At 39.2% G+C, this 16567-nt stretch overlaps 1 non-coding gene across 1 annotated transcript; it reads left to right on the plus strand.

Annotated features, from left to right (window-relative positions):
• Window positions 1–9108: 9108 nt before the first annotated feature.
• On the plus strand, window positions 9109–9215 carry LOC127124501 (small nucleolar RNA R71). The gene has a single exon (XR_007803985.1). It is a non-coding gene; the product is annotated as a small nucleolar RNA R71 (small nucleolar RNA).
• Window positions 9216–16567: the final 7352 nt, after the last annotated feature.

Below are 16567 nucleotides of genomic sequence, written 5' to 3' on the forward strand. Positions count from 1 at the left end.
AGGAAATGTGTGTGGTGTGTGGGTGTGTGTCAGTAGCGGGAGCAGCTAGCTCCTCAATATAATCCTCATAGATGTCCCCTCCAGTAACTACATTCTCAGGAATGTGCGCGGGGACTTGGTTAGGCACCAGATCATGAATATAACAATAATTTTCCGGGTTGTGCATATATGTGTAAATTGGGTTTGGGAGGATGAAATCTTGAAAGACACTATTGGCAACCATTAGGTGAAATTTACCGCCCGGCCTTTGTTTTACTAGTTTCATACTCCTTGTCATGTCAATGTTAATGGCATGAGGCGGAAGCGGTGTTAGCCGGGAGAATTCATCTTCGAGTCCTAGGACTCGGGCTATTGAGGTTATTAAACCTCCAAAAACAATTGGTCCTCTTCTCGCGTTAACTATGGCCTGCATGTGAGAGAACATGAAAGGGGCGGTATTTACCTTTTGTGGCACAAAAGTGGCGAACAGATTGAAGAATTCCTTCTCGTTCACCTTGTTAGATTTGGATCGGCAAAAAATGGTGCATGCCAATATTTGGCGGAAATAACGAATAGTCGGATTATGAATTAAAGTGACTTTATTTCCCTCAAAACTGTAGGTTATTATACCTGTTATTTCCGTCAAAAATGGTTGAAAGGAATGTTGCCAACCCTAAGTATCTGAGACCTCACTGACTACGTCATCCCCATGGGGGAATTGTAGCAGGTCTGCTAGTTGGGCAAAGGTAAAGGCATACTCTATATTGAACACGCAAAACTGGACAATCCCACTGGAAAAATTTATGTTGGATGCGTGACTAAAAATAAGCGAACTAAGGAATTCTAGTGTTAATTGGACATATACCGGGTCTTTAAAAGATAGGAAATAATTTAAACTTAAAGTATTTAGAATATGATTAACACTATCAAGAATTCCTAAGGCTATTAAACAGGGTTCATCGACGTACCTTGTTGATTATATTTCTCTTGTGTTTAGAGCCGTGTAAATTTCTTCCTGCAATACACCTGGTTCGCCGTTTCTGAACAAGACTTCGTATTCTCTCATTTGTGCCATGACTGAAATTCACACTACTCGTGTAATGTAGTAAGAATGTAGCAAGAAGGAGGAGAATTACGTTTATGAAAGGTGTGTTTTTGTGAGGTTATGTTGCTGGTTTATATAGAGGTGATGGTGGTTGGAAAATAATTAATGGAATAAATTACAATGAATGGTGTTCAATGCATCAGTCAAGGTATTGAAAGTGGTTGAAGAAGCTTTATTACAATTTCCAGCATGCATGAGACAAGGAAATTAAGGAATTGATGGCACAACATCACATCAGCGTGATCGCGAGGATTTATGGAGCGGCTAGCGCCACTTTGTGTGTGTGTGGAGGATGCCCTTATGAGGGTGTGACGGGCGCCACAGTGTGAAAATGGGCACCACATCCTGTGTGTGGCAGGCACCACATGCAGTGTTGTGTGTTCCCATGTATTCCCTTTTGACCCTGCATTTACTTCTTTTACCACAGCTTTTACATGTGAATTTTATTGACCAGCATTTAATAGTTATCGTATAACTAGGTGAAAGAAAAACAAGATGTATAAAAGTGAGAATTAAGGATTAAATAGGATATCATAAAATGAAATTAAAACATAAAATCGAAAAAGAAAAGAATGAGGTAGTTAGGAAAATGAATAATATAATTCGTTTGCTATATAAGAATGAAATAATTAAAAATTCCCAATGTGTAAAAACAACAATAAAATTTTAAACATGAAAATAAAATCTAAAATCAACGTCAGTAAATCGGTAATATTCATATAAATTAGCCATTACGGCGACTGCTAGAAGGAGGAGAAAACGAGTAGAAGTGCTGGTAAATGTGATCCAGGTTCTCTATCACTACATCCATAAAGCCATGGAAGCCCACGCGCGAAGTGCTTAGTTCGCCTCTCAGGTTGGCAATGTCGGTCTGGATAACATTGATGGCAGCAACATGATCGGTAGGAGGTGCAGTAGGTACAACAAAGGCGCATGATTCAGCGTCAGAGAGATAGGTATCTTAATGGTCATAAATTTGGGGTGTCTCTGGAGGAGAGGGTGGTGCATCTGGTGGTCCGTCCAAATCAAAGATCCTATTGTTCCTATCATGTACACTCGTCCTTGGTCTAGAAGGGTAAACAGGTGTACTACTTGGAGGTTAATTAGAAATTCAAACACATCCGGGCCTAGGTTTCTAATGATACTAGTGTTAAAACAGAGTTGGATGTTCATTGGTCGTATTCCACCTAGAGGGTTAAGTCTGAGAAGTGGTTGTCTCAGTCCAATGGAATTTGCGATCATGGTCACTAAGCCCCCTACTAAGGTTGGTTCATGGTTATCTTGCACTATACGCTCTATGTTAGCTATCATAAACGTAGCGACTTTAACAAGACGGGCTTGTGATGCACGATACATCATAAAGAGCTCGTCTTTGGACATGGAGGTTATGTTTTGTTCCTTTCCAAATAGGGTGTGAGCTAGGATCTTATGAAAGTAACGAATGGTAGGGTTGTGGATGTTCTCGAAATGCATGAGATCCGGCTCGGGATGGTTGTTTCCTGTAATGCTACCCCAAAAGTAATATAATTCAAGGTCTACAAGCCTGTCTTCCTAGGTGATGGTAAAGGTATCAGGACCATTAGGGAATCCTAGAAGTTCAGTTATTTCTCTATGAGTGTAGCGATACTCAATATCAAACATCCTAAAGGTGATGAGGCATTTGTTAAATCCCATACCATGGTTTGACAGGTAAACTAGGGAGCTTAGGAATTCTAAGGTTAACCTACGGTAGGAACTAAATTTTCTTTTGATAGCAAAGGTATCCCAACCAATTTGGTTAATTAGGAACATAATACTGTCTCTTATACCTAACTTGGTCATGGTACATCCATCTGGGTATTTGGTTAGTGCCCTTTCTCTCTGAGCTAGGGCCTCAAAGCGTCTCCTTTAACCTCTGCCTCTGAAGACTATGTCCATGTAATCTACTTGTTGCATCGTGATGGTCAATAGCTAGATAAATTTAAGTAGATAATAACATTAAGTTAGTAATGGTTAATAATAAAGAAAAATACCGGTTAACTTTATGAAAAATAAGAAAGAAAAAATTGAGAAATAAGAAGTAATAATAAACAGAAATTTAGATGATTGAATTAATAAATAAAAATAGAGTGTGGGTTGTCTCCCACCAAGCGCTTTGTTTACTGTCGTAAGCTCGACAGAAATCGGTTAAAGGTTAATTCGATGAATGAGCGGGAAGCTCTGCAAGTTTTAGATTCGCGAAGAAATCTTTGTTGTCAATGTTATGGTAATGTTTCAAACGCTGCCCGTTTACGGTAAATGGCTCGCTAGCTTTTCCCTTTATCTTTATCAATCCATTTGGAAAGACATTGGTAATTTCGAAAGGATCAGACCACCTAGAACGAAGTTTTCCTAGAAAGAGTCTAAGTCGGGAGTTAAACAGAATTACTTTGTCACCTTCCTTAAACTCTTTCCTGGATATGCGTTTGTCATGCCATTTTTCGTTCTTTCTTTATAGATTCGGGCATTCTCGTACGCGTCTAATCTAAGTTCTTCTAGTTCATGAATATCTAATATTCTTTTCTCGTCTGCGGAAGTATAATTAAGATTAACGGTCTTAATGACCCAATATGCCTTATGCTCTAATTCTACTGGCAGATGACACGATTTTCCACAAAACTAGCTTAAAAGGTGTGGTTCCTATTGGGGTCTTATAAGCTGTCCTATATGCCCACAAGGCTTCTGTTGGTATAAGCCCTAGAGGCCAATACTTTTTCTTTATTATGTTTGTTTAATAAAGTCCCTAGAATAGCTAGCCCGTTTAATGTATCAAGTGTGACTTAATCATGAGATCCCATTAAACATAAGGACATTATTCTTAAAGTATTCGCAGTCGAGCTTTGTTGTGAAGTGGGATAACATTAAATCATTAAGACTATTATGTATATAGACTGATGATCACATCTCATGGATCATGGATAAGGAGTTATCAAGTCTTAAACACAAGTCTGAATATTGAGAGTAATATTTATACTGGATTGACCCGCTATGAGAATACTATATAGAATGTTATGCTAAGTGCCATAAGTTATTCTTATGGTGATAATGGTGTATACCACCCTTTGACCTGAAACCACTATGTACCCTAGATGTAGAGTCGAGTGCCTTATTACTGATCAAACATTATCCGTAACTGGATGACCATAAAGACAATTGATGGGTACTCCACGAAGCATGCTGAGGGACATAAGTGACCTAGATGGAATTTGCCCATCCTGCGTAACAGGATAAATGTCTGCGGGCCCAATATTGAACTGGACAAGGATGACACGGTTTATGCCTTGTGTTCAATATAGACATAAGGGCAAAAGGGTAATTGTACAAATAAGTATTATCACAAAAGGATTTGTCAGATCACATGACATTTCCGTGTCTTGGGTAGCAGTGATGTGTTGCTAGATACTGCTCACTGTTTATTATGTCAAATACGTGATTTAATATAATTGCCAATGCCGCGAAAACCTACAGGGTCACACACAAAAGGACGGATTGATGAGAGTTAGAGTAACTAAGGAACACCGTAAGCTACGGTGCACTTAAGTGAATTGTAGAACATCGTAAGGTACAATGTACTTAAGTAGAATACGAAATATGGTAAGGTACCACGCACTTAAGTGATTTTGGCATATTATAAGATATGGGCCACATACACTTAAGTGGGCTTTTTAGCTTGCAACCCACACAAGTGGTTCTATAAATAGAACCCTTGTGCATAAGCATTTGTGAAGTTGAAATTTCGTTTCTGTCTCTCTCTCTCTCTCTCTCTCTCTCTCTCTCTCACACACACACACACACACACACACATACACACACACACACACACACACACACACTCAAAGCCTTCATTCGTAGCAGCTAGCACTGAGATTGAAGGAATCCGTTCGTGTGGACTGAGTAGAGGCGTTGTCACCATTCAACGTTCATGATCACTCCGTAGATCTGCATCAAAGGTTTCAATCGCCACAAGAGGTAACGATTCTATCACTGATCATGCCCATTCGTAAGGATCACTAAAGGAGATTTTTTTTTTAAATTCCGCTGCATTTTGGATCGCTCTTCTCCTTCAGCTTCGTGTAATTTTGAGGACCAATCTTTCCTAGAGGTTGCAACTGTTTTTTCTAAAATTTTCTTGATTTCTCTATTCGAGACCTCTACTTGCCCACTCGTTTGTGGGTGATAGGGTGTTGCTACGTGGTGCCGGACTCCATATTTCAGTAATAGCTTTTCAAAAATCTTTGAAATGAAATGGGAGTCACCACCACTGGTGACAAGTCTCGACATGCTGAATCAAAAGCAACGAGTATGTACTTGTTATCAAAAGAAGATGGGGATGGTCCCATGAAATCAATTCCCCACACGTCAAATACTTCTACTTCTAAAATAGGTGTTGCTAGTGCATTGGCACCGCTCGCAATTTATGATCGTGATGTGGACATCTTTCTACATAGTGGGCCAAAAGAGGACGGCTTGAAAGATCTTGGCGCAAGTCTTTGAGGTGTTAGCATGTCCTCCATAGGGAGTAAAATGACAATGGGAGATTATATTTTCTACTTCATCTTCGGGGATACATCGATAGAAGATACCGTCAGCACCTCTTTTAAAAAGTAGGGTCTCAACCCAATAGTATTGTTTAAGATCGTGGAAGAATTTCTTCTTTTGTTGGTAAGTGAAGTCTGGTGGAAGCACCCTAGCTGCTAAGTAGTTGACGAAGTCAGCATACCACGATAGTGTGGTTTTAGTGTAAATTGCTTCCACTACCTCGTTTGTTTCGGTATCCTTATAGGTTAATGCATATTTAGTTATATGAATTTCCAATTGGGCTATGAGTCGTTCGTAAGGGAAATTTTCGTTGATAGGCACTCGTTCAGGTTCAATACCTTCCATTCTTGACAAGTGATCAACCGCGAAGTTTTCAGTGCCCCTCTTATCTTTGATCTCTAGATCAAACTCTTGTAGGAGTAAAATCCACCTTAAGAGTCTTGGTTTGGCGTCCTTTTTACTTAACAGGTACCTAATTGCGGCATGATCGGTATAGATAATCATCTTTGCTCCTACTAGGTAAGAACGAAATTTATTTAAGGCGAACACGACAGCTAAAAGTTCCTTTTCTGTGGTGGCGTAGTTCATCTGCGCAGGGTCTAGGGTTCTACTTGTGTAATATATTGCATGGAGTTTCTTATCCCTTCTTTGTCCTATGACTGCGCCTAAAGCATAATCACTAGTATCACACATGATTTCAAACGGTAATCTCCAATCGGGCGGTTGCATGATAGGTGCAGTGATAAGAGCTGTTTTCAATTGTTCAAGCGCCGCTAGGAATTTGTCGTCAAAGATGAATTCAACGTCTTTCATCAATAAGCCAGTCAGTGGTTTGGTGATTTTTGAGAAATCTTTAATGAATTGCCGGTAGAAACCGGCGTGTCCTAAGAAGCTTCGTATTTCTCTAACGGTTTTCGGAGGTTGAAGGTTTTCTATAACTTCTATTTTAGCCTTGTCAACTTCAATCCCCTTATCGGACACCATGTGTCTGAGTATGATTCCTTGTTGGACCATGAAATGGCATTTTTCTCAATTTAACACGAGGTTCACTTTTACGCATCTTTCAAGTACCATTTCAAGATTCTATAAACATCCTTCAAAGCTCTGCACACAAAGAGAGAAATCATCCATAAAGACTTCCATGATGTCGTCTATAAAATCAGCGAAAATTGACATCATACATATTTGGAATGTTGCAGGAGCGTTACATAGTCCGAACGACATTCGTTAATAGGCGAACGTATCATAGGGACATGTGAAGGTTGTTTTCTCTTGGTCGTCAAGATGAATAGGAATTTGGAAAAATCCCTAATAACCATCTAAATAGCAGAATTGAGAATGCTTAGCCAATCGTTCAATCATTTGATCAACAAATGGTAAAGGAAAATGGTCCTTTCGAGTGGCTTTGTTTAATTTTCTATAATCAATGCATATTCTACTTCCAGTAACCACTCTTTGTGCTATAGATTCGCCTTTTTCATTATTAACAACTGTGACGCCTCCCTTCCTCGGTACAACATGTACTGGGCTGGCCCATTGACTATCGGATATTGGGTAGATAATCCCTGCTTGGTCGCTCGAGTTCAATGTATAGGAATTCGTACCTTAGATTTTTGGGTAGTGTTTTAAGTTCTAAGGCTGGTTTCTTTGGGCAAGGCATTAGAGCTAGACATTCGCTTAGGTTGTCATCTTGGTATTCCTTACTCCAATTTTCATTATCAAAAGTAAGAGGCCTCAGAATCTTCAGGATTTTGGAGTATGATGCTTATTCATTCTCCATTTCTCTTACACATTCGTCGATGACATCCAATAGGCAACATGTATCGTCTATAGCGGGTGCCTTTAAGAATTGCGTGAAAATAAATTCGACTTTTTCCTCACCAACTTCAAAGGTTAGCTTGCCTTTCTTAACATCTATAATAGCTTCGGAAGTGGCTAGGAATGGTCTTCCTGATATGATAGGGATATTCGAATCCACTTTGATATCCATGATTCTGAAATCAGTAGGAATATAGAACTGACTTATGCGTACCGGAACGTTCTCTCACATACCTACGGGGAATTTAACAGAACGATCCGCAAGTTGTACGGACATCCTAGTTGGTCTTAATTCTCAAATTATAAGCCTTTCTCATATGGACAAGGGCATTACGCTAATACTGGCTCCTAAGTCGCATAATTCTTTCTCTATGACAAACTTTCTGATTACACAGGGTATGAAGAAACTCCATGGGTCTTTCAGCTTATGAGGCATATTGTTTTGTATTATGGTGCTACACTCAGCAATAAGTGTAACGGTTGCGTTATCCTCGATCTTCTTCTTGTTAGATAAGATCTCCTTAAGAAACTTAGCATTTGAGGGCTTTTTGAGTAATGGCTTCTGTAAAGGGTATTGTGATATTCAATTATTTCAGAAGCTCTACAAATTTCTTAAGTTGCCCTACGCTTTTAGATTTAACAAGTATTTGAGGATATGGGATAGGAGGTTTATACGATGGTGGAGGCACATATGGTTTTTCTTTCTCTACAGCCTCTTCGCTTTTATCTTTCTCTAGTTCGTCTTCCTTCTCAGTTGTCTTACCAGGGTCTTGGTGCATGGTTGGGTTTTGAATTCTAGGGTCGGTTGGTCCGTCTAGTTCTGTCCCACTTCATAGTATAATAGCATTTGCATCACCTTTCGGGTTTGGTTGTGACGGTCCAGGAAATGTACCTGCAGGGGCAGTAGTAGGTGCTTGTTGTTGAGCCACTTGCGAAATTCGTGTTTCCAACATTTTGTTATGGGTGGCTAAAGCGTCTACCTTGTTTACTAATTGCTTGATTTGCTCACTAGTATGTATGTTTGATTTAGGAAATCCTTATATGTTTAGGCTTGGGTAGTTATGAATTTTTCCATCTTTATTTCAAGGTTTGACTTCCTAGGAGCATTTGGAGTATTTGTGGCAACTTTATGATATCCTGGTGGTACAGCAGGTGCTTGGTTAGGTGCATACAATGCGTTATTATTTTTATATGAAAAGTTCGGATGGTTCTTCCAACCTGGGTTATAAATGTTTGAGTAAGGGATTCCTTGAGCATAGTTCACCTGTTATGTGGAGACTCCTGTCAAAAGTTGACATTCAGGGGCAGCATGCCCAGGAACTCCGCATATCTCGCAGTTTGGTGCTACGGCAGCCACGGTGGTTGCGGGTGTTATAGTCAGGTTGTCTATCTTTTGAGTAAGAGCATCTACCTTAGCATTGATATGGTCGAGACTACTTATTTCGTACATACCGCCTTTCATTAGAGGTTTCTCTACGGAGGTTCTCTCGCTTCCCCACTAGTAATGGTTCTGGGCCATATTTTCAATAAGTTGATAGGCGTCATTATAGGATTTATCCATCAGTGTGCCACCTGCGGTAGCGTCTAATGTCAATCTTATGTTATACAAGAGACCGTTGTAAAAGGTATGGATGATCAACCATTCTTCTAGACCGTGATGTGGACAGAGCATCATCATGTCTTTGTATCTCTCCCAAGCTTCAAAAAGTGATTTGTTGTCTTTTTGTTTAAACCCGTTTATTTGGGCTCTTAGTATAGCCGTCTTACTAGGTGGGAAATATCGTGCTAAGAAAACTTTCTTCAACTCGTTCCACGTAGTGACAAAGTTGGATGGTAGAGACTGGAGCCAAGCTCTAGCTCTATCTCTTAATGAGAAAGGGAAAATATGTAGTCTTATAGCTTCGGGGCTGACACCATTCACTTTCACTTTGTCTGCGTATTGCAAAAACACTAGCAAATGTAGGTTCGAGTCCTCCGTGGGACTACCTAAAAATTGGTTTTGTTGTACGGCTGACAACAATGAAGGTTTTAGCTTGAAATTATTTTCCTCGATGACAGGGGAAGCGATGTTATTATGAGGTTCATCTTGCGAAGGGATAACATAGTACTTAGGAGGACGGTTATGCCGTCCTTCAGCCATCTTTGGTTGTATAACTGGTTCAGGAATAGGGATATTAGGATCGGGAAGATTTTGTTTGATACGGTGTTCTCGTATCAGGTCTCGTATTCGGCGTTCTAATCTTAGATAACGCTCTGGTTCGTCGAATGGTAGCTCTAATTTCTCGCCTTGAGAGAGAGTACTTGGCATACACTCGACAAAATAGAAAGGGAAATAGATTTGTTTGCCTTAGTCTATATTGGGCAACACTGGAGTTACGATATCGACTAAATTAGTCCCCCAACAACGGCGCCAAAAACATGATCGCGACTTAGTATGTCTATAGGATTCGTGACTGCAAGTGCACAGTCGTATCGCGTAGTTTTAAAGATTATCGAACCCAAAGGACTAATAATTGAACTTACCGTTATCTAATGTTACTATGTAAATCTAAGGCTGAGGATCTCTCTAAGAGTGGAGGGACGAAAAGAAATGACTACTAATGAAAATAGAATATTAACAAAAATATTTAATAGCGGGATATCGGTATGTAACGCATCAAACTTTGGGGATTCAATAGATAGTTGGTGTAATCTTAAAGATCAAAATATTCTTCAGTAGAAATTATTTATTTAAAAGACTTTGTCTCACACTCTCGTTTTTATTGACTCTGACCATACTCTTAAACCAGAATGCTTTGCTCTCGCTGTCTCATTTGAATTTAAAAGTAATTTTTGAAAATAAATAAAGTCTAACTAATCCTAAAGCGCTCTCGTTGTGTTTAGGACTAATGCCTAGTTTCAGCTATCCGGTTAAAATCTCAAACTCTCGTTCTTATTGATCGTAACCTTTGTTTGCTTTGTACTCTCGTACGAAAAACATTTTTTAATTTAGAAGAAGAAACTAAAACCCAAAAATAATATTTTATAAACGTCAACACCACTTATTCATGAATCCCGTCGTTTCGACGGTCTTTACATACCGATATCGATTGATTTAGCCGGACATGGATCCGGGAATAAACATGATATTCAGATAATTAAGCATCCAATAAGGCATATGCAATTAAAATAAAACTTGGAATATAAACCGAAAACTTGGAATGAATGTTGATTCTTCAATTCAAACAATGCCGACATGTGTCGCATTACGCGAAAAACCGGCGGGAAAACAAGAACAACAGAGCCGCCACCGTGCGTTATTTATCCCAAAAGAGGGAAAGGAAACGCTCAGAGTAAACCTGGAAAAAGCATGGCCTCGCGACCAAAGAGAATGGGATCGGGAGTCGGTTATGCGAAGGGAAGGTATTAGCACCCCTACGCATCCGTCGTACTCGACGGGATCCACGCACAAAAGGAAGGAAAGTGGTTGCTAAAACACTGCTCACACACACACACACTGGCTGAAAGAGACACAAGAAAACAGACTGAAACTGACTCGGCAGGACATCGCGTCCTGGGCCTACTTAGTCTATCAGGCATAGACATCAGAGTCAAAGTAGTTCGGACCGGGGAAACGACACATGCTCGCTAGGATGTCGCATCCTATGCATACGTATCTCCTTTGGACGAAGGAGAATCAGAGCATTCGTAGCTCGGCTAACACGCACACAAACAAACACAGGCAAAGGCAAACGTGGAGCCTGAATGCCAATCACTGGACTTACATCAGCATCCGAACCAAACAAACACAAGAAGGCAAACGTGGAGCCTGAATGCCAATCACTGGACTTACATCAGCATCCGAACCAAACAAACCCACACTGGAACCCGAACGCCACTCGATGGACTTACATCAGCTTCCAAGCACACAACAACACAAAACAAAGACACAGGCGCCCGGAGAGATCTGCTCATCTCCTGCCTACGTACCTCACCTGGTATGAGGATCAGGGCGACGTAGTTCCCCTACGGAGGGACACAAGACTAGCCTAACCAGATGACAGAGGGAAACACAACTAGGGAGACTAACTCGAGCCTAGATGTTATCATGCAAGATTGTCCCTAAGTCAAGGTTTCTAGCTAACTTGCACAGGAAGCAAGCCTATTCTATTCAGCACAAGTAAACAGCAAATCAAGCATTCACAAGTAGCACACACTATATGCACACAAATGGGGCTCAATCAAGGGGTAAGACTGCAAGAGCAAGTCGTCTGTACAAGGTTATGGTTAGCTCTTAACCTTTCCATTGAGGGGCTAAGGTGAAGCTGATGAAAGGAGAGTGAAGATAAGACTTCACAGCTCTTATCCCTGGTCAGGGAGAGCTTCAGACAAAGGAGCGTGGTTTCAGAAAGGAGGAACCCTTCTACACTTAAGACTCTGACACAACTGTACATTGTACAAGATTTTGGGTTTATGTCCCAATGCATCAACACAGTGGTGTGAGCAGAGGGACGACTCAACAGAATAGCGGGGGATAGATTGCATATCCCTTGGGTTCCGCCAATTGCCCCATAGAGGTCTTTACCTGCTTGGGGACAAAAGTAAACAATCACAAACATCGCCTCTTAAGGAGGACTTCAGACAGGTGCCTGGCCAAGTAACAGGCCAGGTCTTCCAGACTACATGGAGACAAGAATGTTATACCTCAGTGCAAATTGCTTATCAAGCAAAGCAAAGCAATATTAGCAACTAATGTACCTGAAATCAATCAAATATCATCAGTATACCAATCACAGAACTAAACAGCAAATGGTTCACAATTAACTATATACAGACAAACACAATCCAATGCACCAAAGTGCAAGTCAACTCAAAGGAGCCAAGCATCCTACAACATAAACCAAGTTAGTTTACAATATCAAATGAGACAACTCAATCAAATGTGAATCCACCTCCTCAAGGTATTTTGCTTCTTAACCTGAAAATCACATTCAAACATGAGATACAAGACCACTAGGACAAGCCTAGGGTCAAAAAGAAGTGAAAAAGTCAAAACAGCAAGTGAAACATGATCAAAACCAAGATAAGTCAACTACAAAGAGAATCCAATTGGTCTCACTTCTAAACTATGCGCCAATTTCATTTTATGCACAAATTAAGACAAAGTGAGCAAAGTTGAATCACATATGAACAACCAGAATGATTACATCCAAACAAATATCAAAACAGCTCAATAAATTCCACAAAAATTATATCCTAAACAGAAGACATTTAATGAGCTACATATCAATTTTCATGCCATTTGGACAAAAGGAACTATGGGAATTAAATCAACATGTCAAGGCATGCAAAAACACAACCAAATTAGGTCACCAAAATGTATACCAACTTCAATCAATGGTAAAACAGTGATATCACATGGGAAATGAATGGGACCAAAGCAAAAATGGAGTTTAACATGTTAAGAAGCACTCCACCAATTTTCACATTCATATGGTAAGGGATGAGTATTTAACAAGTCATGTAAGTTTGTCACTCAAGAAACAATCCAAAAATGCTAAACAGCAATCAAAAATCCAAATCAATTAAAAAATGGATCAATTAAATCCACAAAAAATCAGGGTGAAACCTAACATATAAAAGTCATCTCATGCAAAAAATCAGAGCCATAGGCAAAGCATAAGCATGGAAAAATAAATCATGAACTCAGCATAGCATAGTGTGACACATATTGTCACACTCAAAAAGAGTTAATCATACCTATCAAACCAGAGATCCAAAAATCACAAATCATACATCAAAATCTCCAGGAGTGAATCAAGAATCATCATGTGAAATTTCATTCAATTTGGAGCTAGCATGATTATTTGGTGATTAAAATGGTAAAACATATGAAAATAGCACACATGACAAGAATCAATATACCATTCCAAAATTCTACCAGGCACAACATGAACTATTATGCCTAAAAAATTCTAGAGAAAAATTGGAATCTAACAAAAAAAGTCCCAACTAATTTGGACTAAAATTGGATTTTATATGATTTTTTGAAGATTTGTTAATTATTGAAATATTTATTCAAGGTTTTAATGGATTAAATAACTAGCAGTGGCAAATTCGTAATATTGAAGTCCCAGGCCAAAAACGGCGCCGCTTCATTTATTCGGTGGCTGCATCTGATTGGACGGCCAGGGCGCGAAACAGAAATTTGAAATGAAGCCAAGCCAGCATGGATCAAACACGGAAATTTCCAGAAAATGTGATGTTCTTCGCGCGTTCATCTTCTTCATCAACTCCAGCTTCGGTCATGAGCTTTTTTGCACCAAATGACACGAACCGCATACCAATCTCTCCGTCTCTCAGCGTAGGTTACAATTATGGCAACGAAAATGTCTAAAGATTAACGTACATAAAGATCCGATCGAAAGAAGTTTTGACATGCAATCTTTGATTCAAGATATCTCGATGATTAGTGGACGAAATCAAACGATTCAAAGTTTAACGTGACCTAAGTGCCAAGATCTACAAAATCCATATAGCAATTGCATCAATTAAAAGGTTCGAAAATCTCACCTTCTTGAAGTACAGTGTGGAATCTTGGCGTGTTTGGATCCAATTCTTGAAAACAAACGAAGGATGATGATTATGAAGGTGATCGGTGAAGAACTCTTAGCTCAAAGATGCACGAATCAATGAAATCCACCAGCTGCCATTGATGTTCAAGGTTTTGCAACAGTTGGACTTTGCACGTTTTTGGCTTCAATCTCCACAAACAGAACTTGCAAATTACCTGCAAGAGATGAATCAACCGAAAACTAGCAAAAACAATGGTGAATTCTTGGAGAATTAATGAAAAAGTGTATGTGAAAAATTTGAGAAAAGTGAGAGAATTTGAGAGTTTTTTGTGATGAATCTGAAAAAGTGATTATGGATCCTGAGTTTCTGTTAGAATTAAGCTTTTATATGTGCTCTTAATCCCAGATTTAATCATGATTAGCAAAAAATGGTAATTAGCCAAATGTAGCTTGTAGTGCATTTTGGCCTTTTTGCCCTTGGATGACTAGAACCAATGTAACAGTGATTTTTCAATTTGAACAAGTCACAAATCTCATTTGGAAGCTATTGGAATTGGTCCCATGTCAAAATTCTATGTACTTTGCAAGTTGGACCATTTTGCCCTTGGTTTTTAATTAGTGCACTTGAAAATTGACCTTTTTATGTGAAGGCTTTTGGCAAAATGTGATGATGGATTATGAAAGTACATATCAAATGTGGTTTGCTCAAAGAAAAACCATCCAATTTGGCCATTCCATGTGAAAGTTATGCCACTTTGAATTTGGACATTTTTGGAAAATGACTGGACCATATCTTGCCAACCACACATGGGAATTTCAAGTTCTTGGACTTTTTGGAATGGTGAAGTCAAGATATTCAACTTTCATGTTGGACAAAATTCCATTTGAAGCTTGTATGATGAATTAATTTTGGGGAGAAAAACTTTCCATTTTGGGCAGCTGAAATTACAGGTCACCTGCCATTTTAGGAAACTTCTTGTCTGACCTCCAAATCTTCAACCTTGGTCTTTGGTATGTCAAATGAGACTTATATGGACATGAATGAGGCCTTTCAAACCATCTCACACCTTCCAATCCATAAAATCAGGCATAGTTGACCACAGTTGACCACAGTTGACTTTCTATGGTTCCATCTGAAATTCAGCTTGACTGATGAGCTTTGATCATCCAATCTTTGGCCAAACCATTTCAAAATGATCCTTAGACCATATGAACTTGATAAATCGACCATAGGGCTTTGTTCCAATGAAAATAGCACATGCTTGCTGGATTGACTGATTCTCCTGACCAGTTTGACCTAATTTGTCAGTGGGCTTGCACTTGGGCAAATGGACAATGCAATGTTATGCAGTGGCCTATGTTATGTTAATGACCTAATATGAAATGCATATACAAAAGGTAGGGTACAAATTTGAGGTGCTACAACATGCTTTGATAATTGAGTACACCGTTACAATCAAATTCAATTGCTTAAACAAAAATCACAATAGTCCCCGATGTGGAGAAGCTATTACTTTACAAGGTAAATATCTGCCTAAAAATATCTAACAACAAAATCTGACTAAAAAAATGCACCCCCGTCCTTGATGACTAACGTCTCTATATATACTCCCCACTCCTCCTTAAAAGTAGCCTTGAATATCTACTAGTGGGGAGAGGTTTGTTGAATGAGTAAAAACCAGACATGGCGAAGATTGTGGAGAGGAACAAGGAAGAATGGGTTGGTGGCGGCTGCCACAATCCTAATTTGATCACGTGGCGAGCGTCACTTCATGTGTGATGGGCGCCACCTTCATGTAATATGGTAGGCGTCACCCTTCATAAACCCTTGTGGTGGGCGCCACCCTTCCAAGTGGTGGGCGTCATCTTCTTCTAGTGTGGTGGACGCCATTATTCATATTTTTACTCCATTTTCTTCTCTTTTTCTTTCCGTTTTGCTACTTTCCTCTTTGCTTGCCTAGACATCTCTTATTCGATAAATACCTGAAATAAACATAAAATACGGCGTAATACTATGGAAAATCAAGTAATAAGCAATGCATGTTAAGTCAAATATACGATACATTTTCATGTTATCAGAACCCTAATGACTTGACTTTTGGCACTCATAGTTCATGTGTGTTGAATTATTGATTTGGATTTGATCAGGACTTACAAGGATCATTGTGATCATTTATGGAGGTTTGCAGTGGATTCATTATCCATATTTGGTCCGGTAAGTGTTTGAGGTTTATTCAAGATAGCTCATCAAGGTCCATTCAAGACATTGCGAGTTCATTTTCCAAGCATTGGATCAAGTTTGTTTGGAAATGATCAATACAAAATCTAAACACAATTTTGGGAGAAAAACATACATATAGAATGCATATCATACAAATCCATTTTCTTTATTTTACAAGTTATAAAGATTCATATTAGATTACCAAGCATTACAAACAAAATCAAAACCTAAAAAAAATATATATTTTTGACCTATAGTTAACTTTTTTTTGTCAACCAATTGACCAAAATCAATTATCTAATCTTGACCCTAGATCCTATACTACTTCTTACA

The sequence above is a fragment of the Lathyrus oleraceus genome, chromosome 2, assembly GCF_024323335.1.
Source record: "Lathyrus oleraceus cultivar Zhongwan6 chromosome 2, CAAS_Psat_ZW6_1.0, whole genome shotgun sequence".
In the NCBI taxonomy this organism is placed as follows: domain Eukaryota; kingdom Viridiplantae; phylum Streptophyta; class Magnoliopsida; order Fabales; family Fabaceae; genus Lathyrus; species Lathyrus oleraceus.